Source organism: Cupressus sempervirens, chromosome 8 (genome assembly GCF_028749045.1).
Source record: "Cupressus sempervirens isolate cs-2001-9-10 chromosome 8, ASM2874904v1, whole genome shotgun sequence".
In the NCBI taxonomy this organism is placed as follows: domain Eukaryota; kingdom Viridiplantae; phylum Streptophyta; class Pinopsida; order Cupressales; family Cupressaceae; genus Cupressus; species Cupressus sempervirens.
Genome location: NC_143125.1, coordinates 296,274,953 through 296,296,499, shown reverse-complemented (window position 1 = coordinate 296,296,499; position 21,547 = coordinate 296,274,953). Strand labels below are relative to the sequence as shown.

The 21,547-nt window shown below is 39.1% G+C and overlaps 1 pseudogene across 1 annotated transcript in view; it reads left to right on the top strand.

The window, feature by feature from the left end:
- LOC149542591 (origin of replication complex subunit 4-like) overlaps positions 1-21,547 on the top strand; it is a 264,049-nt pseudogene that overhangs the window by 43,363 nt on the left and 199,139 nt on the right. The window contains exons 6-11 of the transcript XR_016355108.1: positions 10,600-10,650; positions 10,904-10,947; positions 11,076-11,139; positions 11,258-11,344; positions 13,036-13,127; positions 13,210-13,294. The product of XR_016355108.1 is annotated as an origin of replication complex subunit 4-like (transcript). The remainder of the gene's footprint in view (positions 1-10,599; positions 10,651-10,903; positions 10,948-11,075; positions 11,140-11,257; positions 11,345-13,035; positions 13,128-13,209; positions 13,295-21,547) is intronic.

Here is a 21,547-nt window from a genome sequence, read left to right as displayed (position 1 = left end):
GAAAACAACACTCGCACCACCCAGTGAGGCCAACAAGTGAATAGATTGGAACTTGGAAAGTAGAAAGCGCATTTAGGATCACTAAGTCTGAGGACTCACATAACTGTAGTAGATGGCAAGGGTATCTAGTGAGGGGCACCTCGATGTGCTCAAAAATTGTTGTAAGCCCAAAGAATCCAGATCTGATTTGATTGTACACACAAGATCATACCTACAGTCATAGAGGTGGGTGTGAAAGTCTCTAATCCATGCATTTAAGTCCCCTAGAATTGTGATGTTGCCCATGGTTGAAAACCTTGAAATGTACTCATGCTAGTCCTCAAAAGGGTCATTGTCCTCCAAGTTGTGACCAACATAGTACAAGGGAGCTAGCGGAAAATAATAAACTGCGATGAGGATGTTCCTGTGCTGTGACATTGTTCGACCAATGTGGATCCACAAAACAATCTGGCACAATTGTTAGAGTGAACCATGAAAGTCATGTTGAAGAGGCGGTCATGAACCAAACATGCAACCCCACCAGAGCCCCTAACACTAGCAAAGCACTTGACCTCATCCCTAAAAGTAGACAACTAATGCTAGCCAGAGATGCTAGGAAGAAGACGAATGGGACTCTCAGGAGTCTCTGAGACAAGGAGAATGTTTGCAGAACCAAGAGCATCTTGAAAAAAGCTTGACAACAACCATAAAGTACTATTGTTTCTCCAACAATCGACATGTAGGGAGCCACTGTGAGGCTCCGTCATGCTGAACTATTGTCATGACTCTCATTTGGCCTTGGTGGCCGACTTCAATTCCTATCTAGATGGAGGAGAATACCAAATGACAGTCCTAAGGCTCTTGATAATAGCCCACTTCCCTAGATGCCTAGCCTCTACAACAAGTCCTGAGAATGTTTCAACTATTCCACTAGTGACTTAGTGAGATCCTTGTCAAGATAAATCTTAGTGGGAAGGGGAAAAAGTTTCCTTCTTTCCCTAAGAACTCAAAGATGGTCAGCCAAATAAAGAAATTAGAGGGAGAGGGCTTTGTCATGGCTAATCCATGCCCTGTCAAGTGTGATGTTTGTATTGTCTAGCTGATCAATGATGGAGTGCCCTGCTGAAATGGGATTGATAGAGGAAGACCCCAAACTCTCAGATGGAGCTCACGAGCTCGCCTAGCCTGCTCATCTAAGAATCTAGCTTGAATTAAGCTCCTCAACATTAGTGAGGGGTGCAGAGCTAGTCGTACTGCAAACAAATGCATATGTGTAATGAACCCAAATTGGGGGTCCATCATTTATCTACGTCTTTCCTTTTCTATAAATTATTTTGCCATATTTTTCTCCGGATGGGTTTTGATAATCACCATCTAATTCCGTATGATACCCTTTCAAAGTTACTATTCCACATATATACATTTTAATAGTAAAAGACACATCTTTTCATAATAATAATTATATTATATTAATAAGCTTTAGTTAATATATTATATTAATAATTATATTGTAATATATATTAATTTAATAATATATCAACTATACATTATTATAATTCATTATTAATATAGTATTGTTACATTGAAATATATCTTAGTAATCATAATATCATTATATTATATTATTATTATTTCATTGATTATATTATGATACATTATACATAATATGACATTATTATATGATTATAATATAATATTGAATTTATAAGTCTAATATGATTATAAAGTATTATAGGATTATAATAGTATTACTTATATGTAATATTATTATAATACTTTTACTAATATAGTATTGCTATATTAAGTGTGTCTTTATCATTATTTATTATTTCATTCATATTACTATTATAATACGACATAATATAATTATTATAATATTACTTATAGCATAATATTATTATTTTAATATTATTTATTAATATTACTTTATATAAAAATATTTATTATTACTATTTAAATTACTTGCCAAAATGGGGACATCACAATATGACTGTAATTTCTTGTCAATTTTGGCAATGAAGTTGTTATGGGAGAAGCATAGTTAGTTTGTTTATCTTTTAGTTCGGAGATGTCAGATTCTTTGGCCATGGTATGCAATATGTGAAAATTTTAGCTGATGACGAAGCTCTGCATTCTCGATAACCAATTTCAAGACTGAGACATTGGCATTATCGAGCTCAAGTTGCAAAAGTTCTAGTAGTTTGTTGAGTGTCGTGTTGGGAAGCTTTGAGCATTGATATGTAAGCAGAGGATTTTAGTCGACTATAGGCTCCACCACAAGGGGTCTGCCTCCACCTCCAAGCCCATGCTTAGCCATTGCAACAACAACCAAGACCAATTGGATAGGAGTAACTAGTAAGGTAGAAACAACTATAGGTACATAACCACTACTGTGAGGTCGTGCAATTGTGAAGTATGCAATTGCAACCGACCTATCTCACTACAACAATTGTTTAGGCACACAAAAACAACAGAAAGCAAGAAGTGCGATTTTCACTGAAATGAGCCCAGGCATGAACACCCCTTAGGACAACGAAGAGAGAGATTGCAGGAAAACACGAGTGAGGCAGAGAACAACTTAGAGCGAACAAAGTGCAATGAAACACACAAAAGTAGGGAACACAAGAAGAAACCACAACTATTGATAATGGCCAAGGAAGAACGCATGCACATTAGAACAAGTCACTAGGAACAAACAAAAACTAGAGCTGCCCACATGCTAGAGCAATCTCAAGAGAGCACAAGAGACACTAAAACCACCCACCCATAGGTGAAGATGTGAGTTGTGAGGGCCACAAAAACTATAGCAGCACCACAGAAGAGAACACATGACTGAGTAGGAGAGAAAAGGACGACAATGACAAAAGAAAAAACACAGGGCTCTAAATGAACAAGCACACCCATGCTCAACTAAGACAATGACGACACATAGCAAAAAGACCAGAGACCAATACTTGTAGACCAAAACATAGTGCGACTACAAGGAAGCAAGAGAGAACATACCCACCAACTCCCAACGATAATGACACCATACACAACAAAAATGTAAAAATGATAGCACACACTTGACAATGAGTAGAGAACAATGGTGCTATAGGGGGCCATTGCCGCAATCACAGGAAAGATCACAAAAATGGCAGCCAAGAGTTGTCGTGCGGGAGTGGTAAGGGAGTGTCATCGTGGGGGTGGTGGGGAGAGTCATTCCTGAAGAGAAAAATAGTTGTCTTTAATCAAAATGAGCTCCACAACTTTTTGAATAACATTTCTTGTCAGATAATTAGATCGATCTTTAGGCAATTCAAAATAAGGGATATCATTGGGAATCATGATAAATTCCATCATTTGCTACTCTTGCACTTGCAGTATGTATATTGTTACTACCCAATTTTATTTTGAGTACAAGGTTCACGGAAAGAAGTCTCTTGCAATTGAAAATATAAGGAATCAGTCCCAAACACTATGAAATATTAGAAGGGAGATTACATTGTACCCTCAAATCTTTGCAACTTTCCTTTACATAAATAAAGTTTAAAAGGTTCCCGACCTAAACATTTATTTTTTACAACCAAAACTTAAGGTTATATGCATATATTCTTTTCACCGTCTTTTTTGTCATTTGGATATATGCCACTTGTTTAGGTATGATTCTCAACATGTATGTACTTTTAAACTTCTTTAGGCACAAATAAAATTGAAAAAGCATATTATAATTATCAAATGGATCATTTATTTTCACCTACTTTAAGCCTTTTTAATTTTAATTTTAAATATTGAATTAAATATTATTTAACCATTTGCTACCTCTCACAGTAGTTCTACTTATAGACATTTGAATTCACTTACTATGCTGACACCTTTACTATTGGGCCATACCTCCTATTTGTACAAGTGTCTTCTGGACATTAAAGGAATTCAAAGACTCACTTTTTGTTCTTTCACATTTCAGTAGAAGTGCCTATTAACAGGGCTGGACCTTACAACCACCCCTTTGAGAAGATAGGCATTGTCATACACAATTGCCACTTTGCATGCACAACTGCCTACTTCTAGAAGTGAGACAAGTTGTAATGTTCTTGGGACTATGTAGACATACCATATATTTGCTTCAAAGTTTACATAATTATGGATTTCTGAAGAATGAGTTGATTTCTAATCCTATAGGGATTACTCTTTAGTCTTTCTTTTATGTTTCTTTAGCATTTAAGGTCGCAATAATATCTAGGTTTCTTCTTTTTTCTATTATTCGAACATAGCCGAGTGAGACACAGGGATTCTGAACCATTGTCATCATTTAAGAGCCAATATCTCATGGGATGAACCCCCATTCCAACAATCAATGGATCTCTATAGCTAGGTCTTGAGTGGGCCCCTTTATTCCTAAACCTATGTGTCTGCACTCCCTTTGCCTATTTTTTTCTATAATTTCTTGATATTTGATTGGTCGATTTTGACCAGTGGTTGATGGCAATACTTAAGTATATTGGAAGTATTAGAAAGTGAATTATCATTAGAGAAGTCAGATCAACTTATCTTGATTGATGCAACATATTGTTCAGAATATTCAAATATATGTAAACAATGTAGGAATTGGCTTTTTTTTAATGGTGGGTTTGTGGGGTCTTAGCTTGAGGAATGGAGAAATAATTGAGATTAGTATGTTACTATTTCCAATTTCATGCTAAAATATCAAAGTTTTTATTTTTCTTTTAATCATGCAATTGATTTTGCATGTTGGTTGTGCAAGATTGAAGAGAAATGGATAAAATAAGTCATGGAATGGGTCTAAGTTGGAAAACATATAATTAATTTTTGTTTACCGTACAGGTAAAGAAATCAACGCATACAGACAATAATAGCAGAATAATATCCGCATATGCCAGAACATACATTAGGCTTCATAATATTCGCAATAGCAGATGATTCATGATTTACAATGATCCCAGATGGGATATAAATACTACCGCCGAACCTTCCCGAAGGAGTCCGTCGGCCACAACATTACATCCGCTACAAACTATTTACCCGTTGGCTAAAAATACAAAACATCGACGACAGTCAATCCGTTGGCTACAAAAACACCACCGGACCCATCCAGTCGGCTAACACCATCCCCCCCCAAAAAAAAGTCGTCTCCTAACGACTGACAAAATATCTGAGACAAATTAACAAACAAAATACATTAACAGAGTGACTACAACAAGAGAAATTTGGTTCTGACACATCACAGTCACCTTTGTCCCGTGCCTCTAGCCTCTGCTAACACAACACTGCCTCCTTGATGAAGCTGACCTTGATAGCCACCTGTGCTGCTTTCTCTACTTCCAACACTGGGTCCACTGAGCTAAGTGTCACTGCACTGCCTCCAACTGGATGATTAGCTCCTCCCGAGCTCTCTACGCATCCACCAAGACAGCCTCCCGGCCAACACCTACTCCCAATGCCTCGGTACACAAACAGTCCATGCCTGCAGCAACTTCAACTCTTCTCAACTGGTCAAACTCCCACGACTGATATCCGCAATGTCTGGGGGTCCAGGGGCAGTGCCCCGGGCCAAGACCAAAATAGCACTTCGCAACCCACATAGAAATGCACGGAACACACCATTTCTGTCATTTTCTGCCAACTGTACACTCTTTCTGGCAACCACTGATGCATCGCCTTCCCTTTGGCACCATCTGTAACTCATTTTGAACAACTTGAATCTGTCGTCATTTTTTTAATTTTTTACACTGCTTCCTCTACAATCCACCACGAATCCCTCTACACACAGAAATTCTTCTCCTTCCCTGCACAGATTCCATCTTGGCTCCTGCAATTTTAATGTGATGCCGCTAAACTCAAAAGCGCCCAAACTAAATATGCCATAGTTTTCTCATTCCTCACAAAACCTTGAGCTTCTCCTTCTGGCAGAACAAGCACTCTTCTTTATGTCTTTGTTTCCCCGCGGAAGTCTGGTTGGAGGAGGGAATGGAGTTTGAGGCTTGCATTCAACTTCATGCGTTCCGATGCCTCCGATGCTTTGTTCAGATGTTTTCAGTGCCTCCTCATCCCAACCAATCCGTCTCAAAATCTTGTGCAATCCTTTTGTGCGGACTCCTATGTTTCTTTCTCCTGCACTATCCTGGCAGCGAATGGCAGTAGGAAATTGCCATGGAACAAGAGTTCGAACCCCGTGGTGGCCATTAAGGGTGTGGCGGGCAGCTCCAAGGCGGAGGAATGGAACGACAATGTACTTCAGATGGGGGATTCAGAAGTTTTATGCCCGCGGCTAATTTTTGGTGGAGGAGATCGAGCGGTAGAGACACTCTGACTGGCAGAGGAGTTTTTTTTAACCCGCGGCCTTCCTTTTTACCGACAAAGACTGCCTGCGGACCTTCCCTTGTTACCAGCGGAGAAAGACTGTTTGGTGATCAACGCAGAGGAGAGAGCGGAGTCTTTCTGGCAGAAAGATTTAGAAGTGCAGAGCAGAATATTTCTAAGTCCGCGGGTCTTTCCTTGGCAGAGAACTTTACAAGTTTTATGCCTGCGGACAGTTGCCCACGAGGCTTTTAACAACCCGCGGACAGACTGTCTGCGGGGACATTCCTGTCACTCCCGCCGACAGGCTGCTGCCCGCGGGATCTTTGACTCTGCCCGCGGACAGGCTGTTGCCCGCAGGGCCCCCAATCTTTTTTTATTTTTTAAAAGAAATCAAATAACAGAGGTAACTCCATTTTGCCTCCAAGCGTCGCCATTCTGCAACGACGACAGAGTCAGCTGGCCATCCTGTGACAGCAATGGAGTCTTCCTGGCACCATATATTTTGAATTTGGATCTGTTGACTATCGGAGGTACCTTCTGCCCGTCCAAAGTTGATAATCTGATTGCTCCATTGTCGCCGACCTTCCGAATCTAATATGGTCCAACCCATCTGCCCTTAAACTTTTCCACTTTGATTTCATTCTGACTGTCGTACGCCTTACGTTTGTTCTGTGCCACCTCCGTCGCCCACTGTGCCTGTGATCATCGCGCAACTAGATTATTTCCTTGCTGTCGGTGCCCTTCTACTAATTTTATGCTGCGGTGTAACCTTTTCTTTCCACGCGATCTATTCACCATGTACCGGACAGTGGGATCTTTCGTTTTTCTGTGTTCAAACTGTATGTTCTTCCCTTCAGCTTCAGCCATGGAAGCTTTTCCTTCTTCCGCTTCTCTGCATTCCTCCGGACATTCATTTTCCTGTGTTTTGTCACGTTCGTCGACTGTTAACATATTGCAACTCGGAAACAGTTCGTAGTCTTCTATCTGCCAGTGGAACAGGCCATTCACCGAGTCCAGGTCATCATCATTCGATCCTCCATCAAGTCTCAATACTCCCTCTTCGTTTGGTTCCATTCTCCTCTTTGCTTCGTCGTCACTTTCGCCGTCACTCTCTAAATCTGACGATGCTGCCTCCTCACCGACCATGTGTATGCAGGTCAATTGTGAATCTTTTGCCTCCGTGCTCCATTGATAGGGTATTTCATTTCCAATCATGTTTTACTTTTGCTTGCACCAACCAATCCCGTCCCAGAATAGCATCATATCCTTTTCTTTTTAATGGAATGACCACAAAATCCAATAAAAATGGTTGCGTACCAATTGTTACCATTTGCGCTTTCAAGATTCTCAATGGTTTGATTCCATGTTGGTCTGCCGTGAGCAACTGAAATGCAGGTGGCCACAATGTCGGCTTTCCCAACTTCTTCCAAGTATCCTCCGGTAACACATTCACGCTGGACCCTCTGTCGACAATTGTGTCCGTCAAAACATTTTCCAAAATCCCCATCTCGACAACCGCCGGATGCCATCCGGATGTGAGTGCCAGCAGCATTGGGTCTGTTGTCATCACTTTCCTACTATCCCTTCCTGTGTCCTTCGGTGGTTTCAGAAACGGTGTATGATTTAGAATAGCCATCCGTAACTGGGGCATTGTGAGAAGGAGGTCACTTATCTTGACCGGTATCTGCATTTGTAAGATTTGTCGTACAATGTTTTGTTCTGCGAAATTCCTTGCCAAGGTGTCGGTGATATCCTTCAACTGAGATGTCCTCGCCGACGATGCCTTTGCAATGTCCGCCTACGCTTCCCCCACTTTTCTCTTTTCCTCCGCTTGCCTCCGTGCAATTGCCAGAACCTCCTCTGCATCCGTGCCAATAGTGATCAAGTTTACTCCAACCTTTGGACACTTGGAACCTTCGTGATCGCCGGGTCTGCACCATCTGCATAATAATTTCGGTGTGTTTGCTTTTGTACAATTCCGTGCAAAATGACCCCACAAATTACACGCTCGGCATTGAATGATCGACCATCCATTTGCATCATACTGAGTTCGACTTCGGCTCCCATTATTATTGTTATTATTTTTCCCTTTGTTATTATTCCTGTATCCTCCAGATGTAGCACCGGCGGTATTTGTGTTTCCGCTACTACCTGACGAGGAAGCCTCCTGTGTGAGAAACACCTGCGGAGATCCTCTTGTCTTCATGTTAAAGGGGCACTCCTTTGTCGAATGGCCAATGATTTGACAAATGTCACAGAATTGGTTCTTTGGACACGATCCTTTAGTATGCCCGTCTGTCTTACACTCCGTGCACCACAGCTCACTGCCTTTTGGCTCCTTCTGCATATTTTAAAACTCCATCATGCGAACCATATCCTTCTGTAGGGCACGAACTTTCTTGCTGCTGCCTTTGTCATCGCTACTATCATCTCCGTTAGGCTCGTTGTCATCCGAATCAGAGGAGCTAGTTTTCTTCTTCTTTGTCTTGTGCTCACTTTGAAGGTCCAGTGCTCTGTTATACGCATCCACATATGATGACGGTGGCACAATTTTCATTTTCCTCCGCAACTTCGAGCGTAGGCTATCGACGAACCATCTTTTCTGCAATCCGTCTGCCGGCTTGCTTTCTATTTTGTTTATTAAGTCTTTTAATCTCTTGGCATAGACATGGACAGTTTCGTGCTTCCTCTGTTTGGTATTGAAAATTTCTGCTACGATTTCATTATCATCCTGCAAGAGTTTAAATTCTGCCAAGAACTCTTTTCTAATGTTATCCCAGGTATCCAGCTTTTGTGGATTTGTATCCGAAAACCAATCAATCGCCACACCTCGTAGGGTTGTCGAAAATTGTCTCATCTAGTTGTCTTCATCAATTATGCCATTTGCCCTCCAGATCGTTTCACATATTTTGCAATGTCGAATGGGATCGGCCGTACCATCGCCATTGAACTTCGGCAGTTTCTCTTTTGGTCCCGCCATCACAATTGGTTTCTGTGAACAGGCGTTGCTTGGTCCTGCAACACTGGCGCTCTTCACTCCCACACCAGCGGTCTGCACTCCCACACCAGCGGTCTGCACTCTCACACCGACAGTCTGTACTCCCACATCGGAGGATTGGTCTCCCACACCGGTGGACTGGTCTCCCACACCGGAGGTTTGCACTCCCACACCGACAGTCTGCACTCCCACAGCGGTGGGCTGCTCTCCTACACCGGCGGACTGCTCTCCCACACCGGAGGTCTCGAGAGCTGCGAACCTTGGTGAAGAAGAAGGATCTTCTGAAGTTGTTTCCCGCGGAAGTCTATCCCGGACGAAGAGGTCACTCCACGCTCGTGCTCCCTCGGCACTGCGAGCATTGCGAGTTGATGTTCTTTCGTCTGAATTTTCTTCCCTTGACGAACACAAATTCAAGAACTCCTCCCGTGCTTCTTCCACCAATTCCACCCGTTGCCGAGTCTCCTCCAACAATTCCTCCGCGCTTCGGTTTCTGTCGGCAAACTTTTGAAATCTTCGTCGGCGTTCGGCTTGCTGTGCCAGAATTAAATTCTCTTGCGCAATACGGATTCCATCTTTTCCCTTGACCTTATTCCGATCCTTGTTAAGCTGATTTGGCATTAATCTTCATTCCTCCCACCTTCCAGGTTTATAAGGCAACGGCGCCAAATGTTTACCGTACAGGTAAAGAAATCAACGCATACAGACAATAATAGCAGAATAATATTCGCATATGCCAGAACATACATTAGGCTTTATAATATTCGCAATAGCAGATGATTCATGATTTACAATGATCCCAGACGGGATATAAATACTACCGCCGAACCTTCCCGAAGGAGTCCATCGGCCACAACATTACATCCGCTACAAACTATTTACTCGTCGGCTACAAAATACAAAACACCGACGAAAGTCAATCCGTCGGCTACAGAAACACCGCTGGACCCATCCAGTCGGCTAACAATGTTTTTATATGTGAACAAAGAATTTTGATAATTCAATCAATATCCCATACATCTATGCAAAATATTTTCTCTATATGGCATGCTTGCTTTAACTCTATAACAATGATCCTATTTTCAATTTTGGAATTGCATAAGATTGAAGGAAAAACGGAGAGAATTAAGATCTGGAAATGGTGTAAGTTGAAATGAATATTTCTTTTAATTGTGACTTAAGAATTTTTTCAATTCAATCAATATCCTGCACATCTTTACTCCATAATAATGATCCTATTTTGAATTTTAGTTTTGTTCCCATTCATCTAGAGTTCCTAGATTTGATTGTGTTGCTAACTTAGAAGCTTCAATGTCATGTTGTAGGAAATTGCAAAGCAATTATGTCTTGAGCACCATTTGACATTCTCTAAGGCGGTAATGTTGTAGCTTCTAAAACTTGTAACTACTTTTTTGTAAAACAATTTAATTTGATGTGGAGGAAAGTTGTGTAGCTTTTAACTTTCAGGACCAGATGGGGGCTGTTTCTTGTGCCTAGAATAGTCAATTTCTGAAAAAGGAAGAGATCAATTAGTGCCTTCCAAATGTTGTCTTAGCAGTTATCTAAATTAGGTTTTATAGAGGTAATATTTTGTTTTAGAACTTATTTTTTATAAATAGTTTTTAACAGGCTTCCTTTGATGAGAATTCACAATTTATGAATGCTATGTTGAGGTGAGGTCACTATACTGTTCTAGTTTTCCTTGTGTTGTATACAAAGTCAAAACCTTTAGATTCATATTTACCATTTAAATTTTGTTGGTTTTTTACATTTTAATGAGTGGAGGTTGTGTTTTTGATAGAGAGTGTGCTTTAGCTCACAAGGCTGTGATTTTTGTGCTTGACGAGTTTGATCTCTTTGCTCAGGTTCGATATTCCCATGTAGTTTCTATTTTGCATTGTCAGTGCACTATTGCCAATTAACTTTGGCATGTAATGTATTTCTTGCTGTTGTATCTTATGTATTTGTCTCATGTTGGTCCAGGGAAAGCAACGAGTGCTTTATAATCTTCTTGACACAATGCAATCTGTACTTTCACAAGCAGCAGTCGTTGGTATAAGTTGTCGCCTGGTCAGTATTCAAAGTTCATACACATGCTTTAAATTTTTTATAGATCCTTATGCTTTAATTTAATAAGTCAATGTATAAAAATGACATATAATGATCAGTAGGTCTTAGGTGTGCATTTATGATGTGCTAAAGATTCAAGTTAGTTGGCATGTAGAGGTAACGAAGTGGACAACACATCAAAATGGATCCTATTGTGTTGTAAGTGGAACATATTTATGAATTGAGAGAGAACAACAATTAGACTTTAGTTTGTAATTGCGATATAAACACGCACAAAGAAGTGTGGGATTTCTCAAAACACTATCTTTTAAATTTATTTGCTATTTGATGCTCTTTTTCTGTTTGGTTTCTCTGTTGGAGCTCCTCCTAATTAGTGCTCCTCTCTGAACTGTTTTTTTTATAAAGAACAAGGATTTAGTATCCTTGCATGTACTCAAGTCTAAAATGTAATAGATTGCTGTAAATACATGTAATAAGGATCATGGGTTCAATATTAAGTGAATTCTCTTCTAATTGCTCCTTGGATCTTGACGCTTGCTTGTGATATGCACAGCTTTGATGAGTGCAACAGAATGTAAGCTGAGAAACTTGTTACAATCCTATCCACAGACTTTCTTAAGACCAATAATTTCATAGATGACGTTATTAGTTGATGCAAGATTCAAATATGACACAGTTGAATTAGGCTTTTGTTAAGTAGGTGATATGAGTGACATTGAACTAATTCCCAAGAAAGTATGTAGAAAAGATGTGACCTTTTTCTAGACATGCTTGTGATACTCTAATATCAACTTGAAGGCTTTATGATGAATTTATGATACCACATAGTAGAAACATCATCTGCTGCTTTGTATGCTCATAATGTTGATTACAATAAGCTTTAATCCCCATGGTAGGAATGTTATGAAAGTCAAACAACATAATATCTGTTTGGTTTGATGTAAAATTGCTCTTACATCTGGGATGCCCTTGTGTTGAAGAGAGTCCAATATTTATATTAGTATATTAAAAATTTAAAATCTTGCTAAGCCTAGATAGCTTTCTGACTGTACAGTAATATCCAGATATCATTTTATTTTATAGATTTGTGAGCTGTACAAAACATCTATTTTAATGTCTAGAAGGCATGTAAGTGGGATTCAGAGGGATTTTTTAGAGAATTTCTACATTAAGTAAATTGTGCTCGGGCAAGGAAACAAAATAGTGAGCGTTGGAGAGTGCTGTCCATGCTCTTACAAGCTGTATTGAGTTAGATTTGTGCTAGTTGTGAGCCCGAGAGGCTTAGACCTGTAAATTCAACTGGAATGTGGATTTTGAGTTGCTCAAGTTTTCCGCCACATATGGGTTTGTAAGGCAAATCTTTATTTCTAATTTTTTGTGATGCCTTGTTTTATTACTTGAATGGTTCCAGTACTCATGCCCTTTTAAAAAAACTTTATTGGGAAAATATTGTATCATTAGGGTAATTTTTTACGAGCATGATCATACAGTCATATTACTTTTTATTGTTAACTGTTCTACCTAATATTCTTGCTTTATACAAACCAAAATTTCAATATCGGTAATTAATGCGAAGATAAAGCTGAGATTTATATCCTTGGACAGATAATATTAGTAAACATTATGTATTTGTCAAGAAAACCTCAATACTCAAAGTCAGGTCTGTAGAGAACAATTGTGAATATGTGCAGGATGCTGACCAACTACTGGAGAAAAGAGTAAGATCATGTTTTTCACATAGGAAACTATTATTTTTTCCTCCTTCAATTGAAGATCTGCAGAGGTGAGAATGCCATAATAAGTCATCGATATAAAAGTAGGCAATGAATGATTCCCAGTTTAAAAAAAAACTTTTTTTGTTGCAGGCTGTTGGAACAGGCACTAATTTTACCTACTGATTCAACATTCCCACATGTTGAATATGCAGCTATATTCAATGCACATTTGAATGTATCCATTTCACTCAACCTTATGAATAATAATAAGAATGATGTTTAACTCATGCAATGCATATTTTCTTTTCTCTCTAGCATCCTGATGATGGATCATGTAGTATGATCTGAAACCTTGATGTTTATAAAAACTACACACAATCAAATCCAGAAATTTTACAGCACATAAAAAAAATTGTTAGCACATATAGCTTTAGGGTATAGTTTGTAACCTTGTACAGTCATTAGTTTTGGAATCGCAGTAACATATATAACTTAAAACAAAATCATTAAACATACATTTGTGTTTTTCCCTTTAAAATTTAACTAATCTTTTTTTTAAAATAACTGAAATCTAGTCTTCTGTGTTTATCCTAAAAGAGGTGAGATCTTATAACTGCAAAAAACTGTGATGTCCTAGATTGATTGATTATACTTGTTTTTATAGAAAAATATATTGCAAAATCTTTTGAGCTCTGTATTTCTATAAACTTTTTCATTGCTTTTGATTATTGCGGTATCTCCTACTGGTGGACCATTTGAAATAAGGGCCCACACACTGCCTACAATATTCTACCACTTTGAGGATGTAGAAACTTAGGAACATTTTAATTTTAGATTTCCCATACTTATAGGACATTGAGAGATAACCATTATCTTTTTAAGTGTTGGGTTTTGTTACTTAGTTTTAACACGTTAAAATTCAGTTCTGAAAATTTTATTTGCTGAAAGCACTTTTCATTTGATATATAAATGTCCTTGTATCATTCATCTCTTGAATATACAATTGATATTTTTACAAAAGAATGAAATGCTGAAAGTAAAGTATCTCACACAAGCCATGAGTTTAACTACTGTTTTTATAGATATTGACAATAAAAGAAAGGTATGACATATGAGAAAAGAGTCAGGGGTAACCAGTCATTGCCTTTTGAGCCTTTGACTGGTTAAATGTCTTTTGTTGGTGCTCCTAGTCCGGTCCTCAATCTGGTAGCTCTTGGTTCTCGTTTTCCTGCATAAGAAAAAGCGGAGTTAGATCTTAAAGATCTAAGCAATAACTGGTTATCCAAAACTACGTACCCAAACATGTCATATTTCTCTTATTCTAAATACATACAAAAACAATACAGATCACAAAGGAGTATTTTATGAGTGTCACAAGCCCGTGCTCGAACCTTATGGAATACTTTTCAAATATTACAGAACAAGATAATTCAACACTCAAAGAGTTGTTCTAGAATATGATCAAAATTGCATAACTTGCTGTAGGAAGGATCAAGTATGGAGACACCACAAAATGTTAATACAGTGAAAGAGCCAATTCCAAGTAGAAGTAAAATATGCTGAAGATTGAGAATAGTATTAATGAGATAATGCACAAAATACATAATTGACAAGTGTCAAGACTATAATTTGGTATGGCTGGCCCTCTAGAACTTCATGGAATAAAACTCATGTTAGGATTTGAAATATGTCACATTAATGAAATTTCTAGTCATACTTTTCACTTGTGCTATTTGGGTAATTCATTCCAAATAGATACAGTTGCATATCATTTACCAATCTTAAAAGCATTCTATGTTGATGGCATCAGAGAATTCTATCTTGAGATTGTGGAAGAGTACAAATACTTGGGCATCAATTTTCATAACAAACTCAATTGGGATACTTGCAGATCAAAAAGGATCCAAGGGGGTTGGAAGGCGTTATACTCTTTACAAAACAAGTGCAGGAACGCAGAATTATGGGATTGGACGACCATGAAAACTCTTTTTGGTTTGCTAGTCACTCCGGTTATTCTATACGGATGTGAAGTGTGGGGCGGTAATATGTCCGAACAGAAATGGCGGCAAGTAGAAAGAATTCAAAAACACTTCATCACATGCAATCTTAAAGTCAAGACCACAGTTCCGTATGAGATCCTTTTGGCGGAGGTGGGTTCCTTTCCATTAGAAGCCGTCGCATTGGTCTGGATGCTAAGCTATTTAAAGAAAACCCAAGGTCTGGAAACACATCATTGGCCCAAGTTGGTCATAGAGGAAAAACTTGTGAGGCAGAAAAGCACATGGATGAAACAAAATGACAAATGGATGCGAAAATGGGATATCATCATCCAAACTTGCCCGGATAACATTAAAGAAATAAAAATTTCGCAATATTTTGTGGACAAGACACATGGGGCGGAAAAAAACTTATTACATTAAAGAATTTAATCCCACTTCTAGTCATGATGAAAAGGCCTATATAAGAGCACCTATTAACTGGAAAGCAAAAATGTTCATGGCACAACTTAGAACTAGTTCACATCAGCTGCGATGTGAAACTGATAGATGGCAAGTTCCAAAGGAAGAGTGGGCAGACAGAACATGTTTATTCTGTAATATGGGAATAGTTGAGATAGAGCAGCACTTTGTCAAGGAGTGCCTGGCTTACAATGACATCAGATCTGGTTATACAAAAATGCTATAGAACAAGGACTTCAACTATTTATTCGAGGAAGATCGAGTGAAGAGAACAATGGATTTGATTATCAAACTTCAGAGAAGGAGAGCCAAGTTAACCAAAACTTTGCAACTGACTAGTTCTGCTCCTGACTCGGGAGGGTGACTGCATGGGTCCCATAGACTACTTTAGTCTTGTGGACGTCATTAAAATCTATCATATCATATCATTCTTCTCAACAAACAGGTATGAGCAGCTGTCTAAAATGGAGGGTAATGCAACAGTAACAGTAAACGACACCAACAAATCAAGTGAAATCAAAATGTAAAAGATGGAAATGTTTTGAGGAATTGCATCAAAGGCAAGCTGAAGAAAAGCTAGCAGTAGAACTAGAACAGGAAATGAGGCCCAGAAGCAAGCAGAAAAATATGCACATGTATATTGTTATGTTACTGCTGAATGTTCCAAAGTCTACATCAGACAGAAAAGAACCAAAACAGTCTAAAAGAGAAATCTCTTAAATGGTTGCAGCATGTTGGATCAATGTGAAAGTAAACCGAATTCCATTTGGAAAAGGAAAATCTCAGTTATATCACAGCAATAAGACATTTAATGTACATGTCAATAACACAAATTTTCATGATATTTCTCTTAAGTTCTCACAGCAGAATCTACAAGATCAGTATGATGATCATAAAATATGATGAGTACAGTCAAATAACAAATTGGTTTCTTAATTCAACCCTGCAAAGACAACAGATTTGCATCTGGTTTGAATGGCTATTTCTGTTGATAGCAACAAAGCATTTCAAGAATAAAGCATTTCAAGAATGCAGGTTGACATTGTTTCAAATTTGACTTTGCCGAATTTGGGGCTACATAGATAAACCCTCGACAAACAGGATGAAACCAGCATAGTCTCTTGGCAAAACTTCAAACAGAAAAACATTGAGTGAAAACACCCAGTTCAGATTTATAATTGCTGTAAATGTGCAAAGCCATGGTAGAAATAATGCCTTGTTGCATTAAATTCGCAGCAAAAAGTACTTGTGAAATGTATATCAACGGCGTGCATGGTTGCCAAAAAGAATCTTCTAGAAAACCTTCAACACGGGTCAGCAGATGTCAAGTTTTTCATCATCCAAAACAATGGTGACAGCTCAAATAAACATACCAATAATGAACAGCTATGAGATGTTCCTTACTCGAAAGGCCACTAAAAGAACCAATATTGTATTGTGATAACTTGTCAAAACTTGGTATGCAACCGACAATTGGGTGAGGATGTGATGTCTCAACAATTTCACTGAATTAAGTAGCTATTCAAAAAAAGTAATAACACTAGCTTCAACCATATTCGGAAAAGGAAATCTCTTTGCAATTCTTATTAGAAATTGAACAAATAATAACAGTGTCTGATTCAATTCTGAACTTAGTTTTTCAAACAATGAGAACAATGACATTAAGAACCTGGGATTTCCTTGCTTCCATGGATTTTGCCTAACTGTAATGCTGCTATTGAGATTTACTATCGATCCGGTTTGTATCAATCTGTCCTTCGCAACCTGGTGAATAATGTCATCGCTGTTAGATTAATCCCAAGCTGCCGCACTGTTTTTTATTTGCTCCAATTATTATGTCGAACTGTCCTAGGCATGAGTTACCACTGCGTTCTGCAATTAGAACCCACGATTAGGGTTGTAACATCGTCCTTGGCCTGATTTCTGTTTCGCTGTATTTTGTGCGATTTTTATTAATATTCTCACCCTTCCAAATGGTGCCCAAACTGATGAGAACTGAGTTCGCTCGGCGTCAAGATAGTTAGTGCTCTGGATCGCATGCAATTTAGAACCGTTATGTGAGACTAAAATTTACTGTCCGCTCTCTTCAATGTGGATTCCGGAATTACGACTGAGCCCGCAATTTTTTTCTTGGGTCAAGTAAATAATCTAAGACACTTTCAATCACTGATTTCACTAATTCCTCCGACCAGACTCCATTGATGTTGCGTCTCAATCTTCAGAGTAAATCGACGCTCATGAATGCTCCATCAACAAAAAACAAAAGGTGCCTCTGCTGTTACGGGTTGGTATGAGGGATTTCCTCTATAAGCCTTGGTTTCCTTTCTTAAATTCAACTGCTGCCTCCAATCAAATCCTTCACTGCTAACAGACTTCAATGTAGCGGACCTCAAAATTGGCCTTAGGCCACATATTTCTGCCTTGGTGAAGTGACTGTAATATCACCTCCAATTTGCAATAATTTAGGTGATATTCCACACCCTCAAAATTGCTTACCAATGGGAGTTTTCGTTCCCAAAGATAATTTGAGAATTTGCAGACCAATGACTACAAATTGCTCCAACTGGAATAGAAGTCGAATCCACAAAACCGCTTGTCTCCAATGGGTGCCCCCTACCCTCTATTTATTTACTTTTTGAGAAGCCGCTGGAAGCTTCCAGAACAACTTATTATAATAACTTATTATAATGTATTTTATTATTAATTAACTTTATAAAATTAATTATAACTTTATAAAGTTAAAGTACAATCTCAGTTTGATATTAAGACAAGTAGGCCCCACTTACTGGATAATAACTTTCTGAGAGCATGAATGTGATCATCTGTCAACAGAATGACTCTCTTTCCAAATTACTTGCCTACGAGAGTCAATGATAGGCAAATCCCCGGTAAAATTTATGTCACTAGAAAAGGGACATGACAGTCTACCCTTCCTGAAATTGCTTGTCCTCAAGCAATCTCAAAGCTGGATGCTGCAAAACTGTTTCATTTTCCCAAGTGGCATTTTCAACTGGTAGATCTTTCCATTTAACCAAATATTCCCTGATTACCCTCCTGCGGAACTGTTTTTCCCTGCTTTCCAAAATGAATTCCGGCACTAAGATCAATTTCCCTTCATCATCCAAAGGAGGTAATACTGTAGAAGGTTCCACATTCTGTCTCAGCACCTTTTTGAGGCGTGACACATGGAACACATTATACACTTTACTATCTGCTGGAAGCTCGAGCTCATAAGCTAATTCCCCTATTTGTTTGGTGATCCTGAAAGGCCCATAATATCTAGGCTTAAGCTTTCCTGACCCGCTTCTTTTAAGAGTGGATTGCCGAAAGGGCTGAAGCATGAGGTAAACCATGTCACCAACCTCAAAGCTTCTCTCAGTTCTCTTCTGATCTACATACTGCTTTTATTGATTCTGTGCCCGAGCAATGTTATCCCGAAGAGTGCTAATAATGTCTTTACTCTCTTGAATCAAATCCCCGGCACGTGGAACCCGGACATCCCCCATCAGCAAATCAATAAAGCTCGGTGCATCATACCCATATAATGCTCAGAACGGTGTCATCTGAATTGACATGTGAAAAGTGGTATTGTAACAATATTCACACAAATAAATCCATCTTACCCAAGCCTTCTGCTGATCAGCCACATAGTTCCTCAAGTAGCCTTCCACCCACTTGTTTACTATCTCCGTCTGTCCATCAGTCTATGGGTGATAACTAGTACTGGGTGTGAGTTCAGTGCCACATAATCGAAACACCTCCTTCCAGAAATGACTCAAGAATCTACTATCCCTGTCACTGACAATACTATGGGGTATCCCATGTAACCTGAGAACCTCTTTGAAGAATACCTCAGCTACCTGTACTGCTGTATAAGTCGTGGTGATGGGAAAGAAGTGAGCATATTTCGTTAGTCTATCCACCACCACATAAATGCAATCGCATCCCTGCACCTTGGGCAATCTTGTAATGAAATCCATGGATATGCATTCCCACTTCTGTCTCAAGATGGGAAGTGGCTGTAAGAGTCCTGCTGGGAAGGTGTGCTCTTGTTTATTCTGTTGACAAACAGAACACTCATGAACATACTGCAACACATCGTTCTTGAGTCCTTTCCATGTAAACCGTTCCCGCACCTGTCTATATGTTTTAAAGTACCCTGGATGACCAGCTATGGGTGAATCATGAAGAGCCCGCATAATAGATCGTTTCACCTTCGATCTTGGGACTAAAAAGATCCTGCTCTTGTAAATGATCAAATCATCCACAAGTGAATACCTAGTGTCAACAATTGTCCCATCAACTATTCCAGATGCCCAAGAGTCTCTAACATATTCGGCAACAATCAAATGCTTCCAATCCTTAGAGATCTCAATCATCGCATTAAGGTGTGGCCTACGTGACAAGGCGTCTGCTACAACATTCTGAGTGCCTTTAACATATGATATATCGAAGTCGTATGCCTACAGCTTACTCACCCATTTTTGTTGTCTATCATTGAGATCTCTCTGCTCAAGAAAATGTCTCAAACTATTGTGGTCAGTTTTTATACAAAACTTACCAACTACTAAATACAGCCTGAACTTAGCTAATGCATGCATGATAGCTAACATCTCCTTGTCGTAAATGATGAATGATTTCTCTGGCCCATGGAGTTTCCTGCTCTCATATGCAATAGGGTGTTTGTCCTGCATCAAAACAGCCCCAATACCATCTCCTGAGGCATCACACTGAAGTTCAAATGGCTTCGAGAAATCGGGCAATGCTAGTACTGGGCATGAAGTCATGATCTCCTTAAATCTGTCAAAACAAGCCTGTGCCTTTGCTGTCCAAACAAAAGCTCCCTTCTTAAGAAAATCTGTCATAGGAGCCACATGTTGCGAATATCCACAAAAAAATCTGTGATAGAAGCCACATAAACCAAAGAATCCTCTCAGCTGGGTCAGGTTCTCAGGAATAGGCCACTCCACAATAGCACGAATCTTATCAGGATCCATCCGTACTCCTTCTTTGCTGATAATATGACCTAGGTATAATAACTCGGTCATTCCCAAATCACATTTGGATTCTTTGGCATATAAAGAATCTGCTTGCAAAGTCTTTAATACTGTCTCTGAATGTTCCATATGCTCACGCCATGTCCGACTGTATACCAAGATATCATCAAAGAAAACCAACACAAATTTCCTCAGCTGATGATGGAAGACCTTATTCATGGTGGACTGGAAAGTAGCTGGTGCATTGGTCAACCCGAATGGCATCACTACAAACTCAAAGTGTCCACAATGACATCTGAAGGCAGTCTTCTCTATGCCTTGTTCTCTAACTCTGATCTAGTGGTAACCCGATCTCAAGTCTATCTTACTGAAGTAGCATGCCCCATGTAGTTCATCTATCAGCTCATCAATCCGTGGAATAGGATATCTATTCTTAATGGTCTTCTTATTCAACATTCTGTAATCAATGCACATCCGTAGAGAACCATCTTTCTTTTTTACCACAACTACTGAAGAAGCAAAAGGAGACTTACTAGGTCTAATGTGTCCCATTGCGAGAAGCTCCTTGATGGTTTTTTCTATTTCATCTTTGAGCCTCTTTGGATGTCTGTATGGAGTGATCATAACTGGTTTAGCACCTTCTTCTAATTCGATGATGTGCTCAATCCCTCTATCAGGTGGTGTTCCAGGTGGAATATCGCTGAATACCCTACTATACTTTTCCCTCAATATCTGGATGTTTGGATGATATTCCGTCTTTTGTTGTTCTTTCTTTGTAGGCATGAGAGTACACACGGTTGCCCATTCAATATCGTTATGCCTCACCAACCTTTCCAATCTTCTGAGAGAAATAGTTCGGATATCACTATTCCTGATAGCTCTCAACACATGCTACTTCCCATCTACCTCAAACTTGATCTCCATGTCCTTGAGACGGAAAGTGACTTCGCCCAATAAACGTAACCATGCCATACCCAAAACGATATCCAAGTCGCCCATATTGACCACATGGTAATCAGCTTTAAACTCATA